At 47.0% G+C, this 13,514-nt stretch overlaps 1 pseudogene across 1 annotated transcript in view; it reads right to left on the minus strand.

Annotated features, from left to right (window-relative positions):
• LOC147666256 (uncharacterized) overlaps positions 1-13,514 on the minus strand; it is an 89,879-nt pseudogene that overhangs the window by 62,378 nt on the left and 13,987 nt on the right. The gene's annotated exons all lie outside the window — the stretch shown is intronic.

Below are 13,514 nucleotides of genomic sequence, written 5' to 3' on the forward strand. Positions count from 1 at the left end.
TCTTGGCAGAACCTGTACTATTAAACCTGGTAATGCTTTAGCTTTCTTCCCAAGGCCTAGCCCTGGAGTACGAATTTTTTCCTCGTCTTCTATTTCAGTCCATATAATCTTTTTATCTCCCACCTCCCATTCTCTTTCCTTGAGTTTCTCGTAGATGCCGGTGGGCAACAGAACCTTTAACAATTTCATAATATCCGTATATGTGTAATCTCCCATAAGTAACATGTCTTTAAGTTCTCGGTGAAAACCTGCAGGGTCTTTATCGTGACAAGGTACTAGTTTCTTCATTTCTAATAGTTCTAACTTGGTCAGAGGTGTGTATACATACACACGTTTCAGGGTATTATCGGTGCCCATAACTGGATGTACTTCCCGTAAAGGATTCTGCCTGTCAAAATGCTCCATATGGAACATTTTTCTTTCTGGGGGCGGAGCGGAAACATATTGTGGGCCTAAGAAAGTGTTATATCTGTTCCGTTGTTCTAGAATTATTTGAATTAACTTGGTACTTAGGCCTCTCCATCTGTTCATAAGTAGTGCTTCTAATGTATCAGGTAAGGGACCTGGGTCAGAATGTTGATTTCTGTATAACGTGAGGAGGTGCTGAATCATGTATATACCTGCTAATTTCTGCTCGTCTGGGGAAAGGTTCAGAAATGTCTGTGCTACTGTGTCATCATTGTATATATTAGGATTGTCAGCCCATAGTACTGCTGACCGGGCTAGTTCTTGTTCATCCATAGAATTGAGAACATGGTACCCCATTCGTTCTTGAAGCATTTTATCGGCAACCTGAAACAGATGTTCAGGAGAATTCGGTTTTGATATGCCAGAGAGAAAAACTCTCTTGCTTTCTGGACGAATGCCTTTCCTAAGGTAACTTCCCTTACCTACATACGCTATCGTATCTGTAGTCGTTTCTGGTTCTTCAGGTCCTTCCTCCTCCTCGGAGGAGTTGTCCCTGTCACTTTCTTTTTCTTGTTCTCTTTTGTGTATTTCTACTACTTCTTTTCTGATTTTCTTGTACATGCTTGCTATGCAATTAAGCTTATCATGTTTTCCTTCGGCTATATTTTGACCCCACTTGTTTAGTGCTTCCATTTCTTCCTGGTCTACCCCAGGCCTGTCTCGGTCTCTTATTAAGCAATTTATGAAAAAACGTAATACATATGCTTGAGTGTCAACTTTCTGGTGTGCCAGGGCCTCCTTAATACTTTCAGGATTTTCCCCAGTCTGGACAAAATGATATATTCTATCTAGGTGTTCAGCCATCCCTGGGAATAACACTAGGTAATCTGTGGCTTGTCGCAAACGTAGTGATGCTATCAACATTCTATCGTCTTTACCGGGTACTGGATCGTATCTGCAAACTGGAAGGGGTTCTCTGAGCCTGTCCAAACCTGGTGATTGGGGTGTACGTTGTTTCAGCATGTCTCTAAAGTTTAATCTGTGTGCTGTTGGCGGGGTCTGGAGACCCCCCGTCGCACCTCCTGAGGCTGAGGCTTGAGCATTATCTCTCTGTGGAGTCTGTATGTGTACCTGAACTTGTCTCTTAATAGGATCAGGCAAAAACGGATTTGGTATATTAACCTTAGGTGTGGGAAGTGGCGGGGGTGGAGGGACAGGCTGTCGAACGGGGGAACTTTGTTGCGGTAATGGCGGGATATGGTCTTGAGGCGGGTTGCCACCTCCGTCACCGTCAACAGGCGGCCCGCGGGCAGGTGGATTGGTGTAAGCGGGTGCTACATCATCTAGATAGGAAGCGAGAAATATATCTTTAGTAGTCCTGTGTTTTACTTTAGTTGGAACCAATGGTGGCGGCAGATCTTTCGGTATTTCTGAAGTGGCTTCAGGCGAACCCTCGGCCACTAAGTACATGCCATTTACAAGATTGTTTCGTGCGCGGTCTACTTGTTCTGCCTTTACTCGGATCCCTTCATTAACTAATTCGTTTTCTCGGACTCTATCCGACGCCTCTCTATGTCTGTCTTCTTTTCGGAGTTCTTTTTCAGCACGTTTATGTGATTCTTTACGCCACAATTCTATGGCATCTTTCTGGGATTGTCTGGCTTTCTTTCTCCATAGTGCTTCTTCTACTTTCAGGATGCACTCGGCATCCCATGTTCCTGTAACGGGCCACCTGTGTCTTTCTTCTAGGTGCTTAGTATAATCGGCCCATAAATCTAGATACAGTATGGCGTCTATGCCATGCTTGTGGTACATGAAATTTCCAGGCGTGTCCCTAGGGGGGATAGGAATTTCTTCCTCTAGTATCCCTTTCCTAGTTCCTATCTGCTTTAACTTATTGAAAAACGGCATCTTGTTTACTTAGTACTGGATACTCAATCCTTGCTACTTAACCCTGAACACACCTAGTTACACAAAAACACAATAATGTATATCAAACAGTCACTCATACCACGACATTAATCACATGAAAAACATTTGAAACATATATGACTACCCTCGATACTGAATGTACTGCTAAACAGCACAGATACACTGCTGAGAACAGTGCAAGAACTTGAATAACTGATATACTGCTAAACAGTACAGATACACTGTCTAAAACAGTGCAGACCGCGTTTGTGTACCCAAACCCGTCTTTACCGGATACATAATAATGCACCCGTCTAGATACGTCCCAGCAATGGTACTCACCGGGAAGCACGGAAACAGAAGGCCTCGGAAAACTCGACTGGACTGGACCGGACTCGACTCGACTCGACACGTGGATACTTCGGAAACTGGTGGGCCTCTTGACACCTCGGACCTTGCTTCTTTCGGCTAGGCTCTGGTCGGGATCCTCCGCACTCCTCACCGCCTCGTCTGGGTGCTGATCGCAGTCTCCGTCACCTCCGTGGGCCAGAGGGAGATACAGGAAATCCTGCGGGTACGTGTAGTTCCGTCTTGACTGATGGCAGGGGGCAAAGCTTGCAATGCACCAACCGGCGCGTGGGGTGGGGGAGGGGTCCCTGTTCGGGCGCCAAAATAATGTGGTAAATATTTGATTTACCGTCCTAATTTCTATGCAGCCGTGGTGTTAGAGTTCTTAGGGGTTTTATTCCTTAAAAAGGAATGGTACCAGACCGGATATCATGTTCCTGCCACCACTGGGGTGCAGGAAGGGATAGAGCAATATTTTATTGACAATACATAGCTTATATACTTAAATCATATTATAGAAACCAATACAGTAGGCGTAACAGCTGAGAGAAACAAGATAAGAACACACACGTGGTAGTGACACGTAATTAGAAGGCGTGAACTAGGCGTGAACATAGAGGTGTGTGCTAGAAACGTCATATGTAAGTGTCACAAGTGGGTGGCTACAAAGCAGAATCTTGCAATGTCAGCAGAAATCTGAGGCCTGGATGCGCGCGCAGCTGCATGACGTGTGATTGACGTGAAGCTGGAGGGTGCAGGGGACTTGACATTTACACTAGCGGAAAGAGACAGAAGTCTGGCATGTCAGATCAACTCGTGCCTCTATCATATCTGATATCTGATGTTTAGGAACCATATTATCTAAAAGGAAAAGGTCTCTGGGGCAGAAGCTACTCTATACTGACTGTGAGTGCGTGTATAAGCGTCTAAGTGTCTGCATGAGATGCGAGGGGGCATGGGCCTACCATGGTAACAGAGGCTATGAATTACTTGCACGGAGACAGTGAGGCCGGGCCCTTTGCTCTGCAGCTGGGGGGATGTTTACTTAAACTAGTAGGTAGGAATGCATTTTCGAGGAGCGGAACAGATAATTCGAAGGTTGAATACAGTCTTGGCAGGCAGCAGGCTGAGCTAAGCGCCGTGAGCCGCGCAGGGAGTAAGGCAGAGGTCACGGGTACAGAGGCAGTCCAGGCTGAGGCGTTCAGAGTCAGAAGGCAGAAAAAGGCTCGATGGCAGAATTCAGGGCCTACTTCGCCAGAGCTGAAAAACGTGTAAAGTACACCACAAGAAGACGTTGGCATGGCATATTTAGAAACGGAATATTCAACCCGTTCATGGCGGGTCTGAAAGAGGACATGTTAATGTTGGACGCAAATGTATTTGCGTCTTCATAGCTGACACAGGAGGGAAGTTACATGCACTTTAAGCTGGTACATGGAGACGGTGGGGTACACGTTAGGGAACATTTCTTGACCATAAAATTTATATTTCCTCACCAGTCCAACCAGATGATTAGGATCTTCTGAGTATCCATTTCAAGGATAAATGGTACGTGGTCAAAGCATTATCGATGGGTTGCTCCATGTCATGTGCTCTATTTGAATGTTTCAGCACCTTTTGGGCAATGGTATTTCACGCACTACACAGGTCATTTATGGGTAACACACGATTTGGTTGATTTTTCTTTGTTAATACCCTGGGTTCCACGGAGTGCCAGTCAGCACTGGACACGTTCCATGAGCTCATGAAGGACTTGGGAGTGGTCTTGGCTCCTGAAACAACAAAGAGACCAGCTACAGTATTATCCTTTTTGGGTATTGCCATCGGTTCAGTGGCAATGCGGGCTCGCTTGCCGGTTGACAAAAAGCTGAAAATGATACTTACTGGTCAGGATGCTGTCAAAATAGAAGGTGGAGGTGAAGGAGATTCAAGTGTTGCTGGGACATCTTAACTTCGCTTGCAGGGCGATCAGGGCAGGGAGGATTTTCTGTAAGAGATTGGGAAGATCTTTGGCTGGTCGGCATTTGCCTCATCACTGTGTCCGGTTGTCAGGGGAGTGATGGAGGGTTTGCGTAGGTGGTCCTTTTGTTTTCTTACTTCATTTAATGGTGTGCCATGGGTCAGGGAGGAAGATGTTCAGTGGGACGTACAAATGTTGTCAGATACAACGGGCTGTGACGGTTTTGGCTTATACTGGTGCAGCAGGTGGTGTGCAGAAAAGTAGCCACAGGACTGGAGGGATGGAGGGAGGTGCGTAACATTTCTTGAGCCTTTTCCATTGTTAGTGGCATTGACCCTTTGGGGGGAGGAACTGGCACACAAGAAGGTCCTTTTTTGGGTGGACAACATGGCAGTGGTTGAGATCTTCCACAGGCAATCAACTAGAGATGAACAGAATTTGACGTTAATGAGTGTTTTTGTTCTAGGCTGCCTGAAACATGATTTTACATTTCGAGCTTTGCACATGCTGGGTGTGGACATTGACATAGCTGATGCGTTGTCTCGTTCGCAGTGGGGGGGATTCCGTGGGCTGGACAAGGAGGCGGACAGGACACCGATCCCAATGCCGTAACATCTGTAGTATGTAGGCAACATAGGGTATTACACCTTGTGGTAGGTTCTTTGTCTGCGTCCACGCTAACAGCACATGCCCTGGCATGGAAGGAATTTTTGGCGTATGGGGCAGGTAGGCGTGAAAGAGCTTGGCGGCGTTCCGAGGATGTTGTGCGATTCATTATGGATTTTTAGAGAGAGGCTTTTCATCGCAGGACGATTAGGGTTATTCTCCTTTGGCTGGTGAAGTCGGGAACAGAATGCTTGAAGGTTGGGCTAGTGAGCGGGAAGGTGTTCAGTTGACCCGTTCTCCCCTCTCGTGGCAGTAATTGGCTCGTTGTTGGAAGTTTTACCTTTGGTTTGCAGGCATTTGTGTTTTTTGGGGCTTTTGAGTCTCGGAGTTATCAGGTTTTCAAATCTAAAAAGGGAATCTCTTGGTAAAACGTGTTTTTCCTTGAAGAAGGGGTGCAGGTTTGGTTTTCCAGTTCTAAAACCGATCAGGGGAAGTTGGGGAAAGGGGTATGGTTGGAAGCGAGGGCTCCTCAGGTTACTTGTCCATGGCATTGGCCCGCCGCTGGAAGACATTGTCAGGAGGTCAGACGGCAATACTGTTTTCAGCACATTTAATGGGGCGCTAGTTACAGCATATCAACTGTGCATGGTGTTGCGTAAAGCTCGCAGAAAATTAGGTTAATAAGGAGCAATATGGAACGCACTCTTTTAGGATTGGTGCAGCGTCTGAAGCACATAATAGGGGATGGTCTCAAGGGGAAATCATGCGGTTAGGGCGCTGGTTGTCAAATTGTTTCCAGCGTTATGTGAAGATCAACGCGGGGGAGGCGCATGCGTCATCCTCCTTGATTAGAGATTCATTGTATTTTTCTTTTTACAGGTTCTGTAGCTGGGCCCCAGTCTAAAGAAGTGACGGTTTGGATAATGGGGCATTCGTTCATCAAAGGGGCCCAGGTGCAGGCAGCCCAAAGTTATTTTTGAAATGTTGGGTTTTACTGATCAAATGTTCGATATTGTGTGGAAGGGGAAAGGGGGTATTCTTTGGGGGGAACTCATTCCGTGTTTGAATAAGGCGATGGTGAGAGGACTATGTCTGGATATTTTCTTGATACACCAGGGAGAGAATGATGTTTGTGGGGTGAAAGGAGTGGTTTTGTTGCTGGCTACTAAGAAGGATTTATCTTTAATTGAAAAGTGTTGGTCTGGTTGCCATGTGTTACGGTCAGAATTAGTGACGTGAAAGATCTGGAGAGGGGCAGTGAACCCTAGAGCAATTGACAGGGCTAGGAAGTAGGTGAATTCAGAGAGTTTTAGGTTTTGCCGTCAGTTGGGTTTTGGGAGATGTGTCACACAGGAATATCTGCTTTGAGTCGGTTGAGTTTTTTCGTGATGATGGAGTTCATGTATCCAGGTTGGGTATGGACCTTTATTTGCTGGAGTTCAGAGAAGTTTTGTCTAGATGCTTGTAGGTTCAGAAGTGAAGGGTTTTAGAATTGTTCCTACTGGGGGGGGGGGGGGGGGGCAGAAAGGGGGGGTAGTTTCCTTCCCCCGCCTTTCTGGGTGGCGGGGTCTATTTGTTTTTGGGCAGTTTTTTGGCAGAGGTTTGTTGATTAATGGGTAAGTTGTGTTATCGACAGGGAAAGGATAGGTTGGTTGTTTTTAGTTTAGTTACACGTTTTGGGGGATTGACAGATGTGAAGGGGCAGGCATGGGAGTTGGTTAACACCTTAGATGCGGCGCAAATATCCCTCCCCAGTGCTGCGCTGTCCATTGGAACTAGTGCTGAATGGACGTCCAATGGTCGTGCGCAGCACTGGGGAGGTAGTGCTGCCGTCGGCCAACGCCCCGACGCAGCACTTAAGAGGTTAACAGAGGGCTTGTATTTATAGGTTATAATGGTTGATATGGGGATGTAATGTTTTTGTAATGTTTGAAATGTTGTATTGTATGGGTGGGGGCGGGGTCATGAAATTTTAGGGGAGGGGGCGGGGTTAGGGATGTTACGTATTTAGTGAGGTTTAGTTTTGGAAGGCTTTTGCAGAGGTTGATTTAATATGTGATGCGCACCTGTTCCAATAAAAGCGGCCTTTTCCACATATTCCTTGTCCTGGTCTGCTTCACCCCCCCTCATCCCTCCCTCCCAAATGGGGTTTGGGGGGGCAGCCGACCAAAGGGAGGTCCCCCCCCCCCCGGGCGATTTGGGAGGGGCTGTGAGGGGGGGTTTATGAGGCAGGGCAGCGGCCATTTCAGTTTTTGGGCTTCTCCTAGTATGTAGCCCAAAAGGAGCCCAAGCATAAATGCTTTGGGCTCCTGCTCCCAGCCACCATTTCAGGTTTGGTGACCTGGTGGCTGGGAGCTCAGGCAGGAATTTTTTCCCTCCCACTTTTTCTAGATTTCATGTTTTTCTTCCCTTCAGCCAGTTCGTGTTTTTGTTTTTTATTTTATAATTTTTTCTCAGTGGGTTAGTGGTTCGGTTCGTTTTGTTGGAACAGGGGAGCAGGAATGTTTTGCTGTATTCTGTCGCTTGGAGCAGGTGCTGTGCTGGGTCTATTTGTTTTTGGGCAGTTTTTTGGCAGAGGTTTGTTGATTAATGGGTAAGTTGTGTTATCGACAGGGAAAGGATAGGTTGGTTGTTTTTAGTTTGGTTACACGTTTTGGGGGATTGACAGATGTGAAGGTGCAGGCATGGGAGTTGGTTAACGGAGGGCTTGTATTTATAGGTTATAATGGTTGATATGGGGATGTAATGTTTTTGTAATGTTTGAAATGTTGTATTGTATGGGTGGGGGCGGGGTCATGACATTTTAGGGGCGGGGGCGGGGTTAGGGATGTTACGTATTTAGTGAAGTTTAGTTTTGGAAGGCTTTTGCAGAGGTTTATTTAATATGTTATGCGCACCTGTTCCAATAAAAGCGTCCTTTTCCACATATTCCTTGTCCTGGTCTGCTTCACCCCCCCCCCCTAACCCCTCCCTCCCAATGAAGAGGGCGCGGAGGCTCACATAGGAAAGGTCAGAGCTACTCACTATTTCAGGCTCTTGTTTATCTGATACTAAAAGATATACATGAGACCACGGGTCTCCCTCCTGCCCTCGCTGACTCCTACCCAGAGCTGCCTGGTATCGTAGACATTGCGCTGCTGAGACTTCCTGACGCTGCTCTTCACTTTCACTTTTGCCTACATAGCGCTGCTGCCCTCGCTTAGCGCTCGAACGTGCCTGCCTGATTGTGCGCAACTGTACCTGCATATATTTATGTTTTTTAACCCTTGTGCCTATAAGCTGCATTTGCTCACAGTTTGGGATCGTTTTTTGTTAAATACGCTCCAAGTTTCCTCAAACCCGGTCTGCTTTAGTGTTATTGCCGCCATTTGCTGTGTTGCTGTTGTTTTGCCCTGAGACCGCCCCCTCCACCACGCACCCGCCTCCCATCGGATCCTCCCTCGCCCCTCCCCTTCCCACTACCCATATATGACAGAAGCACTTGCGTGCAGCGTTAACGCGCAGCGGTCGCGCCCCATTCGCGCCGAAGGTGCGCCAAAGGTAAGCCCGTCTACGCCCGTCCACGCCAAGCCCGCGCCCAGCGCCAGACCCCCTGTCCCCCGTCCCATCCACCCCTCGCGCACTGCGTACGATGCCACCACCCTCCTAGCCCTGAACCCCGGCCGTTCCCCCAACTGCGTCCAAGCCGCTCCTGGACACACCCATGGACCCTTCTCTTGCCACTCCTGCAAGTTCAACGGCACCAAAACCAACTCCTCATCCACCAACACCAAACAGAGACCTGACACCAACCACCTAAAATGCATCCTGCTCAACACCCGCTCTGTTCACAGACATGCCATCGACCTCTGGAATCTACTAGACACCATCTCACCGGACGTCGCCTTCCTAACAGAAACATGGATGAACGCCTCCTCAGCCCCAGACATCACCATTACCATCCCAGAAGGATACAAGATCATCCGTAAAGACCGCGTCAAGCACACAGAAGGAGGCATTGCCATCGTCCATAAGAATTCCATCCGCATCTCAACCAGCTCAGACGTCAACCTTGCCAGCGCCGAGCACCTTCACTTCCAGATCCACACCGACCCCAAGACCACACTCAGAGGCACCCTCCTCTACCGGCCCCCGGGACCCCGTGCACAATTCAATGACGACATCGCTGACTTTATCACCCCACACGCCCTCCCCTCCGAGGACTGCATCCTATTGGGAGACCTCAATTTTCACCTGGAAAAGAGCAATGACAACAGCGCCACCACACTTCTGGACAACCTCGCCAACCTTGGACTCAAACAACTTGTTACTTCCCCCACCCACATCGCTGGGCACACACTCGACCCTATCTTCACCTCCAGCAAACATATCTCTTTCAGCCACACCACAGCTCTTCATTGGACGAACCACAGCTGCGTTCACTTTATCTACAGTAAGACAACAATCCACAACCACCCTCAACCCACCCTGCGTAGAAACTGGAACAAACTCACCATCGACCAGATCTCCTCATCGCTCCTTCAAAACCCTCCTGTCCACTCTTCAAACCCCGACCAAGCAGCCATTAACTTCACCCAATGGCTATCCAACAGCGCCGACATTCTAGCACCGTTGAAAAAACGCCAAATCAAGCTAGGCAGCAAGAAGGCCTCCTAGTTCAACGATGATCTTAAGAAATCCAAGAAACTCTGTCGCTCCCTCGAGAAGGCCTGGAAAAAAGACCCAAACGCCAGCACCAAGGACGCCTTCAAAAACGCCACCCGCATACACCACCAACTTATCCGGTCTGCCGAGAAAGCCGCTCTCAAAGACCGACTAGATAACAACGCCCACAACAGCAAGGAATTATTCAATATCGTCAAAGAATTTACCAACCCATCAGCCAACTCCAACGACATCACCCCCTCCCAAGCCCTATGCGACTCACTAGCTTCCTTCTTCCACAACAAAATCGCAGACATCCACAACAGTTTCAACAACCGACCCGGAGACCAACCCACTCAACCTACTGCAGGACCTTCACCCAACTTGAGCACCCTTAACGACTGGAACTCAATCTCAACTGAGGACACCATCCGACTGATGAACTCCATCCACTCAGGATCCCCAACTGACCCATGCCCTCACCACATCTTCAACAAAGCAGACTCCATCATAGCTCCACACCTCCGAAACGTCATCAACTGCTCCTTCAACTCCGCCACCTTCCCGGAAAGCTGGAAACACGCAGAACTCAGCGCCCTTCTGAAAAAACCCACAGCTGACCCCACCGAACTCAAAAACTACCGCCCCATATCGCTTCTTCCTTTCCCGGCCAAAGTCATCGAGAAAGCTGTCAACAACCAGCTCGCCACCTTCCTCGAAAACAACAAATCCCTCGACCCCTCACAGTCCGGATTCCGAGCCAAACACAGCACTGAGACCCCACTCATTGCAGCAACAGACGACATCCGAACTCTACTGGACAATGGAGACACAATCGCCCTCATCCTCCTCGACCTCTTCGCAGCCTTCGACACAGTCTGTCATAGCACCCTGTTACAACGCCTCAGAAACATCGGAATCCAAGGAAAAGCACTCGATTGGATCACCTCGTTCCTCACTGGAAGAACCCAAAGAGTCCGCCTCCCACCATTCAAGTCTGAGGCCACTGAAGTCATCTGCGGCGTACCACAAGGATCCTCCCTCAGCACCACCCTCTTCAACGTATAAATGAGCCCCCTCGCAGCCATCGCACGCCAACACAACCTCAACATCATCTCCTACGCTGACGACACTCAACTGATCCTCTCACTCACCAAAGACCCTAACACGGCCAAAAACAACTTACACGAAGGAATGAAAGAAGTAGCCGAGTGGATGAAGCACAGCCGTCTGAAACTTAACTCAGACAAAACAGAGGTCCTCATCTTAGGTACCTCCCCCTCCGCCTGGGATGACTCTTGGTGGCCAGAAGCCCTTGGAAAAGCACCCATCCCGACGTACCACGCACGGAACCTGGGCGTCATTCTCGACTCCTCACTCTCGATGACCAGGCAAGCCAACGCCGTCTCATCATCTTGCTTCAACATTCTTCGCATGCTCAAAAAGACATTTCGCTGGATCCCCACCGAAACTAGAAAAACGGTCACTCACGCACTGGTCACGAGCCGCTTGGACTATGGAAACACCCTATACGCCGGTACCTCCGCAAAAATCCAGAAAAAACTCCAACGCATCCAGAACGCCTCAGCCAGGCTCATACTAGACATCCCGCGTAAAGAACACATTTCTGGTCACCTGAAAAACCTCCACTGGCTCCCCGTAAATAAGAGGATTACTTTCCGCCTCTTAACCCACGCACACAAAGCACTTTACGAACTTGGACCCGAATGCCTCAACACACGACTGTGTTATGGTAATTGAACCTTCAAGGGTTTTAATTGTCTTAATGTTTCGAATATTATTTTAAATATCTACAATTGTACGACCTGATATATTTGATGCCGTTAATGCACAACAACTGTGACAAATGTCTTTTTAAGTTAATTTCTGTTTGTCACTGAACAGTGATCTTTTTGAGACAAAAGAGAGCAAGAGAAAGGGTGTATATGAAAGAGTATTCGGATTTAATATTTGTTACAAGGGTACATGATAGATAAACAACGTTGTAAGAGAACATACAAATAGATTGATCTATAAAAATTCTCTATACAACAATTGTAAAAGCTTTTCTACCTATTTACAATCTAATTTATTATCCGGTAGAAAAAGCAATCGTCGACGTTTCGGTCTCTATTCTTGCGTTTCCGAGACCATCCTCAGGACATAAAAAATCATATCTTGGGAGACCCTCAATCACGAAAATTCTGAATATGGTGGTAATGTGCAACACAGCATAAATCAAAATGATTGTATGTCTCTTAGTAGAATAACCTGTTTGAAGTCCTTATTCGCCTGACTTCATAGATGTATAGAAAAGGAATTGGGCAGATAAGATATCTAAAAAAAATTGGTGAAAATCTCCTATCTGCCCAATTCCTTTTCTATACATCTATGAAGTCAGGCGAATAAGGACTTCAAACAGGTTATTCTACTAAGAGATATACAATCATTTTGATTTATGCTGTGTTGCACATTACCACCATATTCAGAATTTTCGTGATTGAGGGTCTCCCAAGATATGATTTTTTATGTCCTGAGGATGGTCTCGGAAACGCAAGAATAGAGACCGAAACGTCGACGATTGCTTTTTCTACCGGATAATAAATTAGATTGTAAATAGGTAGAAAAGCTTTTACAATTGTTGTATAGAGAATTTTTATAGATCAATTTATTTGTATGTTCTCTTACAACGTTGTTTATCTATCATGTACCCTTGTAACAAATATTAAATCCGAATACTCTTTCATATACACCCTTTCTCTTGCTCTCTTTTGTCTCAAAAAGATCACTGTTCAGTGACAAACAGAAATTAACTTAAAAAGACATTTGTCACAGTTGTTGTGCATTAACGGCATCAAATATATCAGGTCGTACAATTGTAGCTATTTAAAATAATATTCGAAACATTAAGACAATTAAAATCCTTGAAGGTTCAATTACCATAACATATATATTGCCCAAACCCTCAAGGGTATATTGGGTTGCTCACTTTTGTGTACCACCTCAACACACGACTGTCCTTCTACACCCCCTCCCGCCAGCTACGATCCTCCAACCAAGCCCTTGCCACTGTACCTCGCATCAACAAAACCACCATGGGAGGTAGATCCTTCTCCTACCTGGCAGCTAAAACCTGGAACTCTCTTCCTACTCAACTACGCCTTACTCAGAACCACCTAGCATTCAGAAAACAACTTAAAACCTGGATATTCGACAAGTAACTCCCCCCCTCTTCCTCAAGCGCCTTGAGACCCTATGGGTATGTAGCGCGCTATACAAATCCTTGACTTGACTTGACTTGAATTACGACTTACCTGAACAACGAAGACCTAAACCACGACTTTTCTTAACATCGATTCCCGGACTGCAATGGCCCTGGTACAATTTGTTGCACTTCACTCTTCTTTGCCCCCCACCCCTTTAGGAAACTTGGAAACGGCAGTGACATAATACATTAAAAAAATCGGTGCTGCTCCAGCCATGGCACACAGCATCTGCGCACATACACACAAAGGGAATTTACACCAGGCCATCCTCCCAGTTGCGCACATGGCAAGGTGGTATTGTTACTCATCCATTGACTCCCGACTGTCTGTGTGTCTGTACTTTAATTTGTGCACTTGTTTGATCTCATAGC

Source organism: Lissotriton vulgaris, unplaced genomic scaffold (assembly GCF_964263255.1).
Source record: "Lissotriton vulgaris unplaced genomic scaffold, aLisVul1.2 SCAFFOLD_1976, whole genome shotgun sequence".
Classification (NCBI taxonomy): domain Eukaryota; kingdom Metazoa; phylum Chordata; class Amphibia; order Caudata; family Salamandridae; genus Lissotriton; species Lissotriton vulgaris.